Here is a 15,167-nt window from a genome sequence, read left to right as displayed (position 1 = left end):
CCCAGGATGTCACAATAGGCCCTGGGGACAAAGGGGGTCCCCAGGATGTCACAACGGGCCCTGGGGACATTTGGGGTCCCCAGAATGTCACAATGGGCCCTGGGAACAATAGGGGGTCCTGGGACGTCACAATGGGCCCTGGAGTAAAGGGGGGTCCCCAGGATGTCACAATAGTCCCTGGGGACAAAGAGGAGTCCCCTGAATGTCATAATGGGCCCTGAGGACAAGGAGGGTCTCCACGGTGTCACAATGGGCCCTGGGGACAATGGGGGGTCCTGGGATGTCACAATAGGCCCTGGGGACAAAGGGGGTCCCCATGATTTCACAATGGGCCCAGGGGACAATGGGGCATCCTGGGACGTCACAATGGGCCCTGGGGACAAAGGGGGTCCCCATGGTGTCACAATGGCCCTGGGGATAAAGGGGGACCCCAGGATGTGTATAATGGGGCCTGGGGACAATGGGGGGTCCTGGGATGTCACAATGGGCTCTGGGGACAATAGGGGGTCCTGGGACGTCACAATGGGCCCTGGAGAAAAGGGGGGGTCCTGGGATGTCACAATAGGCCCTGGGGACAAAGGGGGTCTTCAGGATGTCACAATGGGCCCATGGGACAAAGGGGGTACCCATGGTGTCACAATGGGCCCAGGGGACAAAAGGGGGACCCCAGGATGTCACAATGGGCCCAGGGGACAATGGGGGGTCCTGGGACGTTATAATGGGCCCTCGGGTAAAAGGGGGTCCACATGGTGCCAGAATGGGCCCTGGGGACAACGGGGGTCCCAGGATGCCACAATGGACACTGGGGACAAGGGGGTCCCCAGGATGTCACAATGGGCCCTGGGGACAACGGTGGCTCCTGGGATGTCACAATGGGCCCTGGGGACACAGGTGGTCCCCAGGATGTCACAATGGGCCCTGGGGACAAAGTGGGGTCCTAAGATGTCACAATGGGCACTGGGGACAAAGGGGGTCCCCATGGTGCCACAATGGGCCTTGGGGACAATGGGGTCTCCCCAGGATGTCACAATGGGCCTTGGGGACAAAGGGGTGTCCCCTGAATGTGCATAATGGGCCCTGGGGACAAAGGGTGGTCGCCGGGATGTCTCAGTGGGCCCTGGGGACAATGGGGTGTCCTGGGATGTCACAATGGGCCCCAGTGACAAATGGGGTCTCCACGGTGTCACAATGGGCCCTGGAGTAAAGGGGGGTCCCCAGGATGTCACAATAGTCCCTGGGGACAAAGAGGAGTCCCCTGAATGTCATAATGGGCCCTGAGGACAAGGAGGGTCTCCACGGTGTCACAATGGGCCCTGGGGACAATGGGGGGTCCTGGGATGTCACAATAGGCCCTGGGGACAAAGGGGGTCCCCATGATTTCACAATGGGCCCAGGGGACAATGGGGCATCCTGGGACGTCACAATGGGCCCTGGGGACAAAGGGGGTCCCCATGGTGTCACAATGGCCCTGGGGATAAAGGGGGACCCCAGGATGTGTATAATGGGGCCTGGGGACAATGGGGGTCCTGGGATGTCACAATGGGCTCTGGGGACAATAGGGGGTCCTGGGACGTCACAATGGGCCCTGGAGAAAAGGGGGGGTCCTGGGATGTCACAATAGGCCCTGGGGACAAAGGGGGTCTTCAGGATGTCACAATGGGCCCGGGGGACAAAGGGGGTCCCCAGGATGTCACAATAGGCCCTGGGGAAAAAGAGGGCTCCCCAGGATATCACAATGGGCCCTGGGGACAAAGAGGGGTCCACAGGATGTGCACAATGGGTCCTGGGGACAAGGGGGGTCCCAAGGATGTCACAATGGGCACTGGAGACAAAGGGGGGGTCCCCACGGTGCCACGATGGGCCCTGGGGACAAGGGGGTCCCCAGGATGTAACAATGTGCCCTTGGGACAATGGGGGCTCCTGCGATGTCACAATGGGCCCTGGGGACAAAGGGAGGCCCCAGGATGTCACAATGGACCCTGGGGACAAAAGGGGTCCCCGGGATGTCACAATGGGCCCAGGGGACAACGAAGCATCCTGGGACGCCACAATGGGCCCGGGGAAAAATGGGGGTCCCCAGGTTGTTCACAATGGGCCCTGGGGACAATGGGGGTCCTGGGATGTCACAATGAACCCTAGGGACAAAGGGGGTCCCCAGGATGTAACAATGGGCCCTGGGCACAAATGGGATCCCCATGATGTCACAATGGGCCTTGGAGACAAGGGGTGTCCCGCCCTGTCACAATGGTGCCTGGGGACAAAGGGGTCCCCAGGATGTCACAATGGGCCCTGGGGACAAAGTGGAGTCCTGGTATGCCACAATGGGCCCCAGTGACAAAGGGGGTCCCCACGGTGTCACAATGGGCCCTTGAGACAACAGGGTCCCCAGGATGTCACAATGGGCCTGGGGACAAAGGGGGCTGCCCAGGATGTCACAATGGACTCTGGGGACAAGGGTGGGTCCTGGTATGTCACAATGGCCCCTGGGGACAAAGGGGGTCCCCAGGATGTCACAATGCGCCCTGGGGAAAATGGGGGGTCCTGGGATGTCACAATGGGCCCTGGGGACAAAGGGGTCTCCCCAGGATGTCACAATGGGCTCTGAGGACAAGAGGGGTCCCAAGGATGTCACAATTGGCACTGGAGCAAAAGGGGAGGGTCCCCACGGTGCCACGATGGGCCCTGGGGACAAGGGGGTTCCCAGGATGTCACAATGGGCCCTGGGTACAATGGGGGGTCCTGGGATGTCACAATGGGCCCTGGGGACAAAGTGAGTCCCCAGGATGTCACAATGGGCCCTGGGGACAAAGGGGGTTCCCCTGAACGTCACAATGGGCCCTGGAGACAAAGGGGGGTCCCCAGGATGTCACAATGGGCACTGGAGAAAAAGGGGGGGTCCCCACGGTGTCACAATGAGCCCTGGGGACAATGGGGGATTTTGGGATGTCACAATAGGCCCTGGGGACAAAGGGGCTCCCCAGGATGTCACAATGGGTCCTGGGGACAACGGGGGTCCCCACAGTGTCAGAATGGGGACGGGGGATAAAGGGGGACCGCAGGATGTGCATAATGGGGCCTGGGGACAATGGGGGGTCGTGGGATGTCACAATGGGCCTTGGGGAAAAAGAGGGTGTCTCCAGGATTTCACAATGGGCCGGGGGAACAACAGGGGGTCCTGGGACGTCACAATGGGCCCTGGAGAAAAGGGGGGTCCCCAGGATGTCACAATAGGCCCTGGGGACAAAGAGGAGTCCCCTGAATGTCATAATGGGCCCTGAGGACAAGGAGGGTCTCCACGGTGTCACAATGGGCCCTGGGGACAATGGGGGGTCCTGGGATGTCACAATAGGCCCTGGGGAAAAAGAGGGCTCCCCAGGATATCACAATGGGCCCTGGGGACAAAGAGGGGTCCACAGGATGTGCACAATGGGCCCTGGGGACAAAGGGGGCTCCCCAGGATATCACAATGGGCTCTGGTGACATAGGGGTCCCCAAGATGTCACAACGGGTCCTGGGGACAAGGGGGGTCCCAAGGATGTCACAATGGGCACTGGAGACAAAGGGGGGGTCCCCACGGTGCCACGATGGGCCCTGGGGACAAGGGGGTCCCCAGGATGTAACAATGTGCCCTTGGGACAATGGGGGCTCCTGCGATGTCACAATGGGCCCTGGGGACAAAGGGAGGCCCCAGGATGTCACAATGGACCCTGGGGACAAAAGGGGTCCCCGGGATGTCACAATGGGCCCAGGGGACAACGAAGCATCCTGGGACGCCACAATGGGCCCGGGGAAAGAGGGGGGTCCCCAGGTTGTTCACAATGGGCCCTGGGGACAATGGGGGTCCTGGGATGTCACAATGAACCCTAGGGACAAAGGGGGTCCACATGGTGCCAGAATGGGCCCTGGGGATAAAGGGGACTCCCCAGGATGTCACAATAGGCCCTGGGGACAAAGGGGGTCCCCAGGATGTCACAATGGGCCCTGGGTACAAGGGGGGTCCCACCCTGTCACAATGAGCACTGGGGACAAAGGGGGTCCCCAGGATGTCACAATGGGCACTGGAGACAAAGGGGGGGTCTCCACGGTGCCACAATGGGCCCTGGGGACAAGAGGGTCCCCACGGTTTCACAATGGGCCCTGGGGACAAGGGGGATCCCCGCCCTGTCACAATGGGCCCTGGGGCCAAAGGGATCCCCAGGATGTCACAATGGGCCCTGGGGACTGCGGGGGGTACTAGGATGTCACAATGCTTCTTGGGGACAAAGGGGGTACCCAGGATGTCACAATGGGCCCTGGGGACAATGGGGGGTCCCTTGAAGGTCACAATGGGCCCATGGGACAAAGAGGGTGCCCACGGTGTCACAGTGGGCCCTGGCGACAAAGGGGGATCCCCAGGATGTCACAATGGGCCCCGGGGACAAAGTAAAATCCTGGAATGTCACAATGGTCCCCAGTGACAAAGGCGCTCCCCATGGTGCCACAATGGGCCCTGGGGACAAAGTGGGTCCCCAGGATTTCACAATGAGCACTGGGGACAAAGGGGGGTCCCAGGATGTCACAATGGGCCCTGGGGACAAGGGGGGGTCCCCATAGTGTCACAATGGGTCCCCAGTGACAAGGGGGTCCCCACGGTGCCACGATGGGCCCTGGGGACAAGAGGGGGTCCCCATGGTGTCACAATGGACCCTGGGGTCAAAGGGGGTTCCCAGGACATCACAATGGGCTCTGGGGACAATGGGGATCCTGGGACATCACAATGAGCCCTGGGGACAAGGGGGGGTCCTGGGACGTCACAATGGGTCCTGGGGACAAAGCGGTTCCCCAGGATGTCACAATGGGCCCCAGGGACAAAGCAGGGTCCTGGGACGTCACAATGGGCCCTGGAGACAAAGGGATTCCCCAGGATGTCACAATGGGCCCTGGGGACAAAGGGGGTCCCCACAGTGTCACAATGGTCCCTGGGGACAATGGGGGGTCCTGGGACGTTATAATGGGCCCTCGGGAAAAAGGGGGTCCACATGGTGCCACAATGGGCCCTGGGGACAACGGGGGTCCCAGGATGCCACAATGGACACTGGGGACAACGGTGGCTCCTGGGATGTCACAATGGGCCCTGGGGACAAAGTGGGGTCCTAAGATGTCACAATGGGCACTGGGGACAAAGGGGGTCCCCATGGTGCCACAATGGGCCTTGGGGACAATGGGGTCTCCCCAGGATGTCACAATGGGCCTTGGGGACAAAGGGGTGTCCCCTGAATGTGCATAATGGGCCTGGGGACAAAGGGTGGTCGCCGGGATGTCTCAGTGGGCCCTGGGGACAATGGGGTGTCCTGGGATGTCACAATGGGCCCCAGTGACAAATGGGGTCTCCACGGTGTCACAATGGGCCCTGGGGATAAAGGGGGGTCTCCAGGATGTCACAATGGGCCCAAGTGATGAGTCCCCACAGTGCCACTATGGGCCCTGGAGACAAGGGGGGTCCCCAGGATGTCACGATGGGGCCTGGGGACAACGAGGGGTCCTGGGACGTCACAATGAGCCCTGGGGAAAAAGGGTGGTCCCCATGATGTCACAATGGGCACTGGAGACAGTGGGGGGTCCTGGGATGTCACAATGGGCCCTGGGGACAAAGTAAGGTCCTCGGCTGTCACAATGAGCCCTGAGGACAAGGGGGGTCCCCAGAATTTCACAATGAGCACTGGGGACAAAGTGGGGTCCTGGGATGTCAAAATGGGCCCTGGGGACAAAGGGGGTCCCTTAATTGTCACAATGGGCCCTGGGGACAAGGGGGGTCCCCACGGTGTCACAATGGGCCCTGGGGACAAAGTGGGGTCCTGGAATGTCACAATGGGCCCAGAGGACAAAGGGGGTCCCCATGGTGCCACAGTGGGCCCTGGGGACAAAGGGGGTCCTGAGACGTCACAATGGGCCCTGGGGAAAAGGCGGTGTCCCCACGGTGTCACAATGGGCCCTGGGGACAATGGGGGGTCCTGGGATGTCACAATGGGCCCCAGTGACAAAGGGGGTCCCCATGGTGCGACAACGAGCTCTGGGGATAAAGGGGGTCTCCAGGATGTCACAATGGGCCCTGAGGACAAATTGGGGTTCTGGGATGTCACAATGGGCCCTGGGGACAAAGGGGGTCCCCAGAATGTCACAATGGGCCCTGGGGACATTTGGGGTCCCCAGAATGTCATAATGGGCCCTGGGGACAATGGGGGATCCTGAGACGTCACAATGGGCCCTGGGGACAAAGTGGGTCCCCATGGTGTCACAATGGCCCTGGGGACAATGCAGGGTCCCCAGGATGTCACAATGGCCCCTGGGGACATTAGGGGTCCCCACAGTTTCACGATCTTAACCCTTGACACCCCCCAACTACTGGGTCCTTAGGGTTACTCCCGGGTGTATTTGGGTGTTATTTGGGTGTAATTTGGGGGGTTCTGGGGCACGTAGCACCCTTGGTTCAGCCAGGGACACACACACGGGTGCTCTGGGAAGCGACTCCGGCACCGCCGGTTGCCGAATCATCGCACAACCATCCAAGTACTCCTCACCCACCTCGTTCCTTGTCACTGGAACCAACACCGGGATCACCAGGGGGGTTTTCGGACAGCGTCGGGGGTTCGGAGGCGCCGTTTCCATCTCCCAACGATGGTTTCGCGGTGTTTGCATCGCCCGCGTCGCGCACCTGAGCACAAACGGAACCGGGAGCGTCGGTGGCGCTGGAGGATATCAAAGCGCTTTGCAAACTGCTCTTCCCAATTATTTCTCCATTATATAACGAGGATAATAAAACCCGCTACGCTAAACACGACCCAAACCGGGCGGGAGCGCGCAACGCGAATCTTTACACCGCAGCGATTCCCTGTTTCTCGTTTTCTCACCCCGTCGTCTCCACTCAATCGGCAGCGACTTTCACAAATCATCCAGTTACGCACAATTTGGTAACGACCCCCGCAAAGGGCTTCGACGGCACCGCCGTCCCCCTCGCCGCCTTCGCTCAGATCCCCGCTCAATGAGCAGCACCCATGGGTGCCCGTTACCTGCCCCCTCTCGGCGTCCACCGACCACCCGTGGTTCCGGCACATGGAGACGCCGCCATCCTCAACCGGAGTAGCCGCCAAGCGGCTAAAGTGACAAAAATCAGGATAAATAGGTAAAAAAATCAACATGATAAAGTCACGGCGCTTTTAGAACAGATGGCGTAGTCGGCACTGAAGCTCCAGGCAGGTGGAGCTTGCCCGGTGGAATCAATCGGCGTTCGGTCTCAAAGGTTTCAAGCCAAAAGGGTTAAATAACAAGGATTTAAGGCAAACGTGCCCTCAAGCTCCCACGGGTTCACTCACCGCCCGGCGCAGGCGTTTTCCTCCCAGCCGCGGTCGGCAGGCGGTAGATGTTCCCACCCTGCACGAGAGAAGCAACGGTGGCGGGCAGGGGTTGCTCTGCCGTTAATAAATGCTCATCATTAATAGATAGCGACCGTTAATCAATACCGATTGTTGATAAATACCAGCCACCGTTAATAAATACTGACCGTCATTAGTAAATACTGATCATCCTTAATAAATACTGATCGCCGTTAATAAATACCGACCATCATTAATAAATACTGATCATTATTAATAAATGCTGATCACCATTAATAAATATTGGTCTTTATTAATAATGCTGATTGTCATTAATAAATACTGATCATCATTAATGAATACTGATCATCATTAATACTGATCGTTATTAATAAATACTGATCGCCATTAATAAATACTGACCATCATTAATAAATACTGGTTATCATTAATACTGATCGTTATTAATACATACTGATCATTATTAATAAATGCTGATCACCATTAATAAATATTGATCCTTATTCATATTGCTGATCATCATTAATAAATACTGACCATCATTAATAAATACTGATCATCATTAATAAATACCAATCGTTATTAATAAATACTGACCATCATTAATAAATACTGATTGTCATTAATAAATACTGATCGCTATTAATAAATACTGACCATCATTAATAAATACTGATCGCCATTAATAAATACTGACCATCACTAATAAATACTGATCGTTATTAATAAATGATCACCATTAATAAATATTGATCCTTATTAATAATGCCGATTGTCATTAATAAATACTGACCATCATTAATAAATACTGATCATCATTAATACTGATCCTTATTAATAAATACTGATCACCATTAATAAAAACTGACCATCATTAATAAATACTGATTGTCCTTAATAAATACTGACTATCATTAATAAATACTGATGTCCTTAATAAATACTGACCACCATTCATAAATACTGACTGTCCTTAATAAATGCTGACTGTCACTAATAAATACTGATTGTTATTAATAAATACTGATCATCATTAATAAATAATGATCATCATTAATAATACTGATCGTCATTAATAAATACTGACCATCATTAATAAATAGTGATCGTCATTAATAAATACTGACTGTTATTAATAATTACTGATCACCATTAATAAATACTGATCGTCCTTAATAAATACTGACCATCATTAATAAATACTGATCACCATTAATAAATACTGACCATCACTAATAAACACTGGTCGTTATTAATAAATACTGATCACCATTAATAAATATTGATCCTTATTAATAATGCTGATCGTCATTAATAAATACTGACCATCATTAATAAATGCTGATTGTCCCTAATAAATACTGACCATCATTAATAAATACTGATCGTCATTAATAAATACCGTTATTAATAATTACTGATCACCACTAATACTGATCGTCATTAATAAATACTGACCATCATTAATAAATACTGACCATCATTAATAAATACTGAGCGTCATTAATAAATACTAGCCGTTATTAATAATTACTGATCACCATTAATAAATACTGATCATCATTAATAAATACTGACCATCATTACTAAATACTGATCAGTAGTAAATACTGAGCTCAAGGCTCAGGTTGGGCTCCAGGCTCAGGTCGGGCTCCAGGCTCAGGTTGGGCTCCAGGCTCAGGTTGGGCTCCAGGTCGGGCTCCAGGCTCAGGTCGGGCTCCAGGCTCAGACTGGGCTCCAGGTCGGGCTCCAGCGCTTCCCCGCAGAGCAGCCCGGGGCTCTGGGCAAAGCCACGCAGCTCGTCGCCCAAGGGAAACAGGTCCATGGTCACCGGGCTCCAAACACCCCGGAGCAAAAACCAGAGCGGCCCCAGGACACCCGGGCTCCCAAAGAGCCTGGAAAAGGGACACAAAGAGTTAAATTGGGGGGAGTGAAGTGGCTGCTGATGCTGAGAAACCCCCGGGGGTTCGGGGCTGGGGGGAAAGGGGGGATCTGTATGAAAACTGCTCTGGGGAAAAGGGGGGAAGGGGTTGGGCTGCACGGGAATGGGAGGAGGGACGGGAAAACGGGAGAGGGAAACGGGGAAGAGGGAAAAGGGGGGAAAGGGGGAAAAAGGGGGGAAAGAGGGAAAAGGGGGAAAAAGGGAAAAGAGGGGAAAAGGGGGGAAAGAAGGAAAAGGGGGAAAAAGCAAGGAAAGAGGGAAAAGGGGGAAAAAGGGGGGAAAGAGGGAAAAAGGGGGGAAAGAGGGAAAAAGAGGGAAAAAGCGAGGAAAGAGGGAAAAGAGGGAAAAAGGGGGGAAAGAGGGAAAAATAGGGAAAAAGCGAGGAAAGAGGGAAAGGGGGGGAAAAGGGAAGAAACAGGGATAAAGGGGGAAAAGAGGGATAAGATGGAAAGAGGGGGAAAGAGGGAAAGGGGGGAAAGAAGGGAAAAGAGGGAAGAGGGAAAAGGGGAGAAAAGGGGGGAAAGAGGAAAAAGGGGGAAAAGGGGGGAAAAGGGAAAAAGGGGGAAGAGGGAAAAGAGGGGGAAGAGGGGGGGAAGAGGAAAAAGAGGGAAAAAGGGGGCAAAGAGGGATAAAGGGGAAAGAGGGAAAAGAGGGAAAAAGGGGGGAAGAGGGAAAAGGGCGGAAAGAGGGAAAAGAGGGATAAAGGGGGAAAGAGGGAAAAGGCGGAAAAGGGGGGGAAGAAGGAAAAAGGGAGAAAAAGGGGGAAAAGAGGGGGAAGAGGGAAAAAGGGGGGAAAGGGAGAAAAAGGGGGGAAACAGGGATAAAGGGGGAAAGAGGGAAAAGAGGGAAAAAGGGGGGGAAAAGTGGGAAGAGGGAAAAGGGGGGAAAGAGGGAAAAGAGGGAAAAACGGCGGAAAGAGGGAAAAGAGGGAAAAAGGGGGGGAAGGGAAAAAGGGGGGAAAGAGGGATAAAGGGGGAAAGAGGGAAAAGAGGGAAAAGGGGGATGAAAGAGAGAAAAAGTCTGTGGGGGGATTGATGGCGGATCCGCCCCAGCCCCGGGGTCTCTCCTGGAGGGGAGGGACGGGCGGGCTCCAGCGGGGGTGCTGAGGAGATGAGGGGACACGAGGGGCCCCGAGGGACCCGAGGGGACGCGATGGGACATGAAGAGACACGAGGGACCCGAGGGGACGCGATCTCCTCACCCGGTGCTTCCCGCCCCGGCGCTTCCCGCCCGCCGGCGCCGCGGCCACGCCCCCTCGCCGCCGGCCACGCCCCCTCGCCGGCGTCACGTGCCGGGAGTGTGTGGCGGGAAAAGGCGGGAGGGAGTAGGGGGAGGCGCCGCCGTTTTGGTGGAGGTTGTGAGGGGAACTGGGGGTCGGCGTGAGGGGCATTGGGGGTCGGTGTGGGGGGAGGAATTGGGGTCGGCGTGAGGGGGGGATTTGGGGGGCAGTGTGGGGGTGGGGATTTGGGGTCGGTGTGAGGGGGGAATTGGGGGGCGGTGTGGGGGAGGAACTGGGGGTCGGTGTGAGCGGGACATTGGGGGTCGGTGTGGGGAGGAATTGGGGATCGGTGGGGGGGGCTTGGGGGGTCGGTGTGAGGGGGAATTGGGGGTCGGTGTGGGGGAAGTTGGGGGTTGGTCTGGGGAGGATTTGAGGGGTCAGTGTGGGGAGGATTTGGGGGTCGATGTGAGGGGCATTAGGGGTTGGTGTGGGGGGCAGGAACTGGGGGTCAGTGTGTGGGGGGGCATTGGGGGTCGGTGCGAGGGGGAATTAGGGTCCAGTGGGGGGGCACTGGGGGTCGGTGTTTGAGGGGGGAATTGGGGGGTCGGTGTGGGGGGGTCAGTGCAGGGGGGGCCTTGGGGGTCGGTGTGAGGGGGCATTGGGGGTCAGTCTGGGGAGGAATTGGGGGTCGGTGTGTGGGGGGGCATTGGGGATCAGTGTGGGGGGGAATTGGGGGTCGGTGTGTGGGGGAATTGGGGTCTGGTGTGGGGGGGGGGACATTGGGGGTCGGTGTGAGGGGGAATTGGGGGTCGGTGTGGGGGGGAAGTTGGGGGTTGGTCTGGGGAGGATTTGAGGGGTCAGTCTGGGGAGGATTTGGGGGTCGATGTGAGGGGCATTAGGGGTTGGTGTGGGGGGCGTTGGGGGTCAGTGCGAGGGGGAATTAGGGTCCGGGGGGGGATTGGGGGTCGGTGTTTGAGGGGGGAACTGGGGGGTTGGTGTGCGGGGGCGGCCTTGGGGGTCGGTGTGAGGGGGCATTGGGGGTCAGTCTGGGGAGGAACTGGGGGGCATTGGGGGGTCGGGGTGGGGGGAGCTGGGGGTCGGGTGGGGGGTGGATTGGGGGTCGGGGTGGGGGGGGGGAGCTGGGGGTCGGGGTGGGGGGTGGATTGGGGGTCGGGGTGGGGGGGGGAGCTGGGGGTCGGGTGGGGGGTGGATTGGGGGTCGGTGTGAAGGGAATGGGGGGGCATGAGGGGAACGGAGGCGCAAAAACAACTTTACAGCCTCCGGAGCCATGAACCTCCACACCCCGCAGGGCTCCAGAGCAGCTGCGTTCGTTTCGCCGTCGGGCGCAAGGGGAGCGATGGTTCCACCCCTCGTGCGCCGCTCCGAGCGGCAGGAGCTGCGTTTAAATACAGCGAGGTGCTCGTGTCCCAACGACCCCAGAGCGCCCGCGCACATCCATAACCTTTCCCGCTCATCACTGCCGTAGTCTCCGCCTGGACGCCCCCTGTTCGCCTGCGCGGCGCCACCTGGTGCTCTGGAGGAGGGGTCTTTGGATGAAGGCTCCTTCAGCTTCCTCAGGTTTGGCTCCTTGTGTTGAATGGACTGGGACCCAAGCTCCAGGTCGGTTGAACCCAGCCTGGCACCCCCTTTTTGCTGTAAATCTCGGTTCTCTCGTCCCCTCGAGTTCACAGCTGGTGCCGTAAAACTCCTGATCCTGGCACTGCTGGGTTCTGGTTTCCTTACCATGAGTTCACCTAAAGCTCTGAACTAAGGGCTCGTGTGGCTCAGCCCTAAAGTGTTGGCTCGTTAGTGGGCACCCAATTATGTTTTGTTAACCCTTAAAATGTTCGTGCCCTCTATCAGACCCAGGAGTTCGGGCGGGGATTCAGTTCAGGAGGGACCCGGGAGTAACCCTAAGGACCCAGTAGTTGGGGGGTTACAAGGGTTAAGATCGTGAAACTGTGGGGACCCCTAATGTCCCCAGGGGCCATTGTGACATCCTGGGGACCCTGCATTATCCCCAGGGCCATTGTGACACCATGGGGACCCACTTTGTCCCCAGGGCCCATTGTGACGTCTCAGGATCCCCCATTGTCCCCAGGACCCATTGTGACATTCTGGGGACCCCAAATGTCCCCAGGGCCCATTGTGACATTCTGGGGACCCCCTTTGTCCCCAGGGCCCATTGTGACATCCCAGAACCCCAATTTGTCCTCAAGGCCCATTGTGACATCCTGGGGACCCCCTTGTCCCCAGGGCCCATCGTGGCACCGAGGGGACCCCCCCCCCCCTACTCCCCAGGGCCCATTGTGGCACCATGGACACCCCCTTTGTCCCCAGGGCCCATTGTGACATCCCAGGACCCCACCTTGTCCCCAGGGTCCCTTCTGACAGGGTGGGGACCCCCCTTTCTCCCCAGGGCTCATTGTGACGTCCCAGGACCCCTCGTTGTCCCCAGTGCCCATTGTGACATCCTGGGACCCCCCTTGTCCCCAGGGCCCATTGTGAAATCCGGGGAACCCCCTGGTCTCCAGGGCCCATAGTGGTACTGTGGGGACTCGTCCTGTCACTTGGGTCCATTGTGACACCATGGGGACCCCGCCTTTGTCACCAGTACTCATTGTGACATCCTGGGGACCTCTTTGTCCCCGGGGCCCATTGTGACATCCTGGGGACCCCCCTTTGTCCCCAAGGCCCATTGTGACACGGTGGGGACCCCACTTCTTTCCAGGACCCATTGTGGCATTCTGGGGACTTCCTTTGTCCCCAGGGCCCATTGTGACATCCTGGAGACCCCCTTTATCCCCAGAGCTCGTTGTCGCACCATGGGGACCCCCTTTGTCACTGGGGCCCATTGTGACATCCCAGGACCCCCCATTGTCCCCAGGGCCCATTGTGACACCGTGGGGACCCTGCCTTTTCCCCAGGGCCCATTGTGACGTCTCAGGACCCCCTTTGTCCCCAGGGCCCACTGTGGCACCATGGGGACCCCCTTTGTCCTCTGGGCCCATTGTGACATTCCAGGACCCCACTTTGTCCCCAGGGCCCATTGTGACAATTAAGGGACCCCCCTTGTCCCCAGGGCCCATTGTGACAATTAAGGGACCCCCTTTGTCCCCAGGGCCCATTTTGACATCCCAGGACCCCACTTTGTCCCCAGTGCTCATTGTGAAATTCTGGGGACCCCCCTTGTCCTCCGGGCTCATTGTGACAGCCGAGGACCTTACTTTGTCCCCAGGGCCCATTGTGACATCCCAGGACCCCCCACTGTCTCCAGTGCCCATTGTGACATCATGGGGACCACCCTTTTTCCCCAGGGCTCATTGTGACGTCCCAGGACCCCTCGTTGTCCCCAGGCCCCATCGTGACATCCTGGGGACCCCCCTTGTCTCCAGGGCCCATAGTGGCACTGTGGGGACTCATCACTTGGGCCCATTGTGACATCCTGGAGACCCCCCTTTATCCCCAGGGCCCATTGTGACACCGTGGAGACCCCATTTGTCACTGGGGCCCATTGTGACATCCCAGGACACCCCATTGTCCCCAGGGCCCACTGAGACATCCCGGCGACCACCCTTTGTCCCCAGGGCCCATTATGCACATTCAGGGGACACCCCTTTCCCCACAAGGCCCATTGTGACATCCTGGGGAGACCCCATTGTCCCCAAGGCCCATTGTGGCACCATGGGGACCCCCTTTGTCCCCAGTGCCCATTGTGACATCTTAGGACCCCACTTTGTCCCCAGGGCCCATTGTGACATCCTGGGGACCACCTGTGTCCCCAGGGCCCATTGTGACATCCCAGGAGCCACGGTTGTCCCCAGGGCCCATTGTGACATCCTGGGGACCCCCTTGTCCCCAGTGTCCATTGTGGCATCCTGGGACCCCCGTTGTCCCCAGGGCCCATTGTGGCACCATGTGGACCCCCTTTTTCCCGAGGGCCCATTATAACGTCCCAGGACCCCCCATTGTCCCCTGACCCCATTGTGACATCCTGGGGTCCCCCTTTTGTCCCCTGGGCCCATTGTGACACTGTGGGGATCTCCTTTGTCCCCAGGGACCATTGTGACACTGTGGGGACCCCCTTTGTCCCCAGGGCCCATTGTGACATCCTGGGGAATCCCTTTGTCTCCAGGGCCCATTGTGACGTCCCAGGACCCTGCTTTGTCCCCGGGGCCCATTGTGACATCCTGGGGAACCGCTTTGTCCCCAGGACCCATTGTGACGTCCCAGGACCCCCCCTTGTCCCCAGGGCTCATTGTGATGTCCCAGGATCCCCATTGTCCCCAGAGCCCATTGTGATGTCCTGGGAACCCCCTTTGACCCCAGGGTCCATTGTGACACCATGGGGACCCCCTCTTGTCCCCAGGGCCCATCGTGGCACCGTGGGGACCCCCTTGTCACTGGGGACCCATTGTGACACTATGGGGACCCCCCTTTGTGCCCAGGGCCCATTGTAACATCCTGGGGACCCCCTTGCCTCCAGGGCCCCTTGTGACATCAAAGGATCACCCTTTGTCCCCAGGACCCATTGTGACATCCCAGGACCCCACTTACTCCCCAGGGCCCATTGTGGCACCATGAGGACCCCCTTTGTCACTGGTGCCCATTGTGACATCCCAGGACCCCCCATTGT

At 57.6% G+C, this 15,167-nt stretch overlaps 1 long non-coding RNA gene across 1 annotated transcript; it reads right to left on the bottom strand.

Moving 5' to 3' along the window:
• Window positions 1–6,990: 6,990 nt before the first annotated feature.
• Window positions 6,991–9,068, bottom strand: LOC139826879 (uncharacterized). The gene is made up of 3 exons (XR_011736993.1): window positions 8,949–9,068; window positions 7,350–7,407; window positions 6,991–7,131 (listed from the first exon to the last, which is right to left on the bottom strand). It is a non-coding gene; the product is annotated as an uncharacterized lncRNA (long non-coding RNA).
• Window positions 9,069–15,167: the final 6,099 nt, after the last annotated feature.

Source organism: Patagioenas fasciata, unplaced genomic scaffold (genome assembly GCF_037038585.1).
Source record: "Patagioenas fasciata isolate bPatFas1 unplaced genomic scaffold, bPatFas1.hap1 Unplaced_5, whole genome shotgun sequence".
NCBI classification, from domain to species: domain Eukaryota; kingdom Metazoa; phylum Chordata; class Aves; order Columbiformes; family Columbidae; genus Patagioenas; species Patagioenas fasciata.
This window is presented reverse-complemented; position numbering and strand designations above follow the sequence as displayed.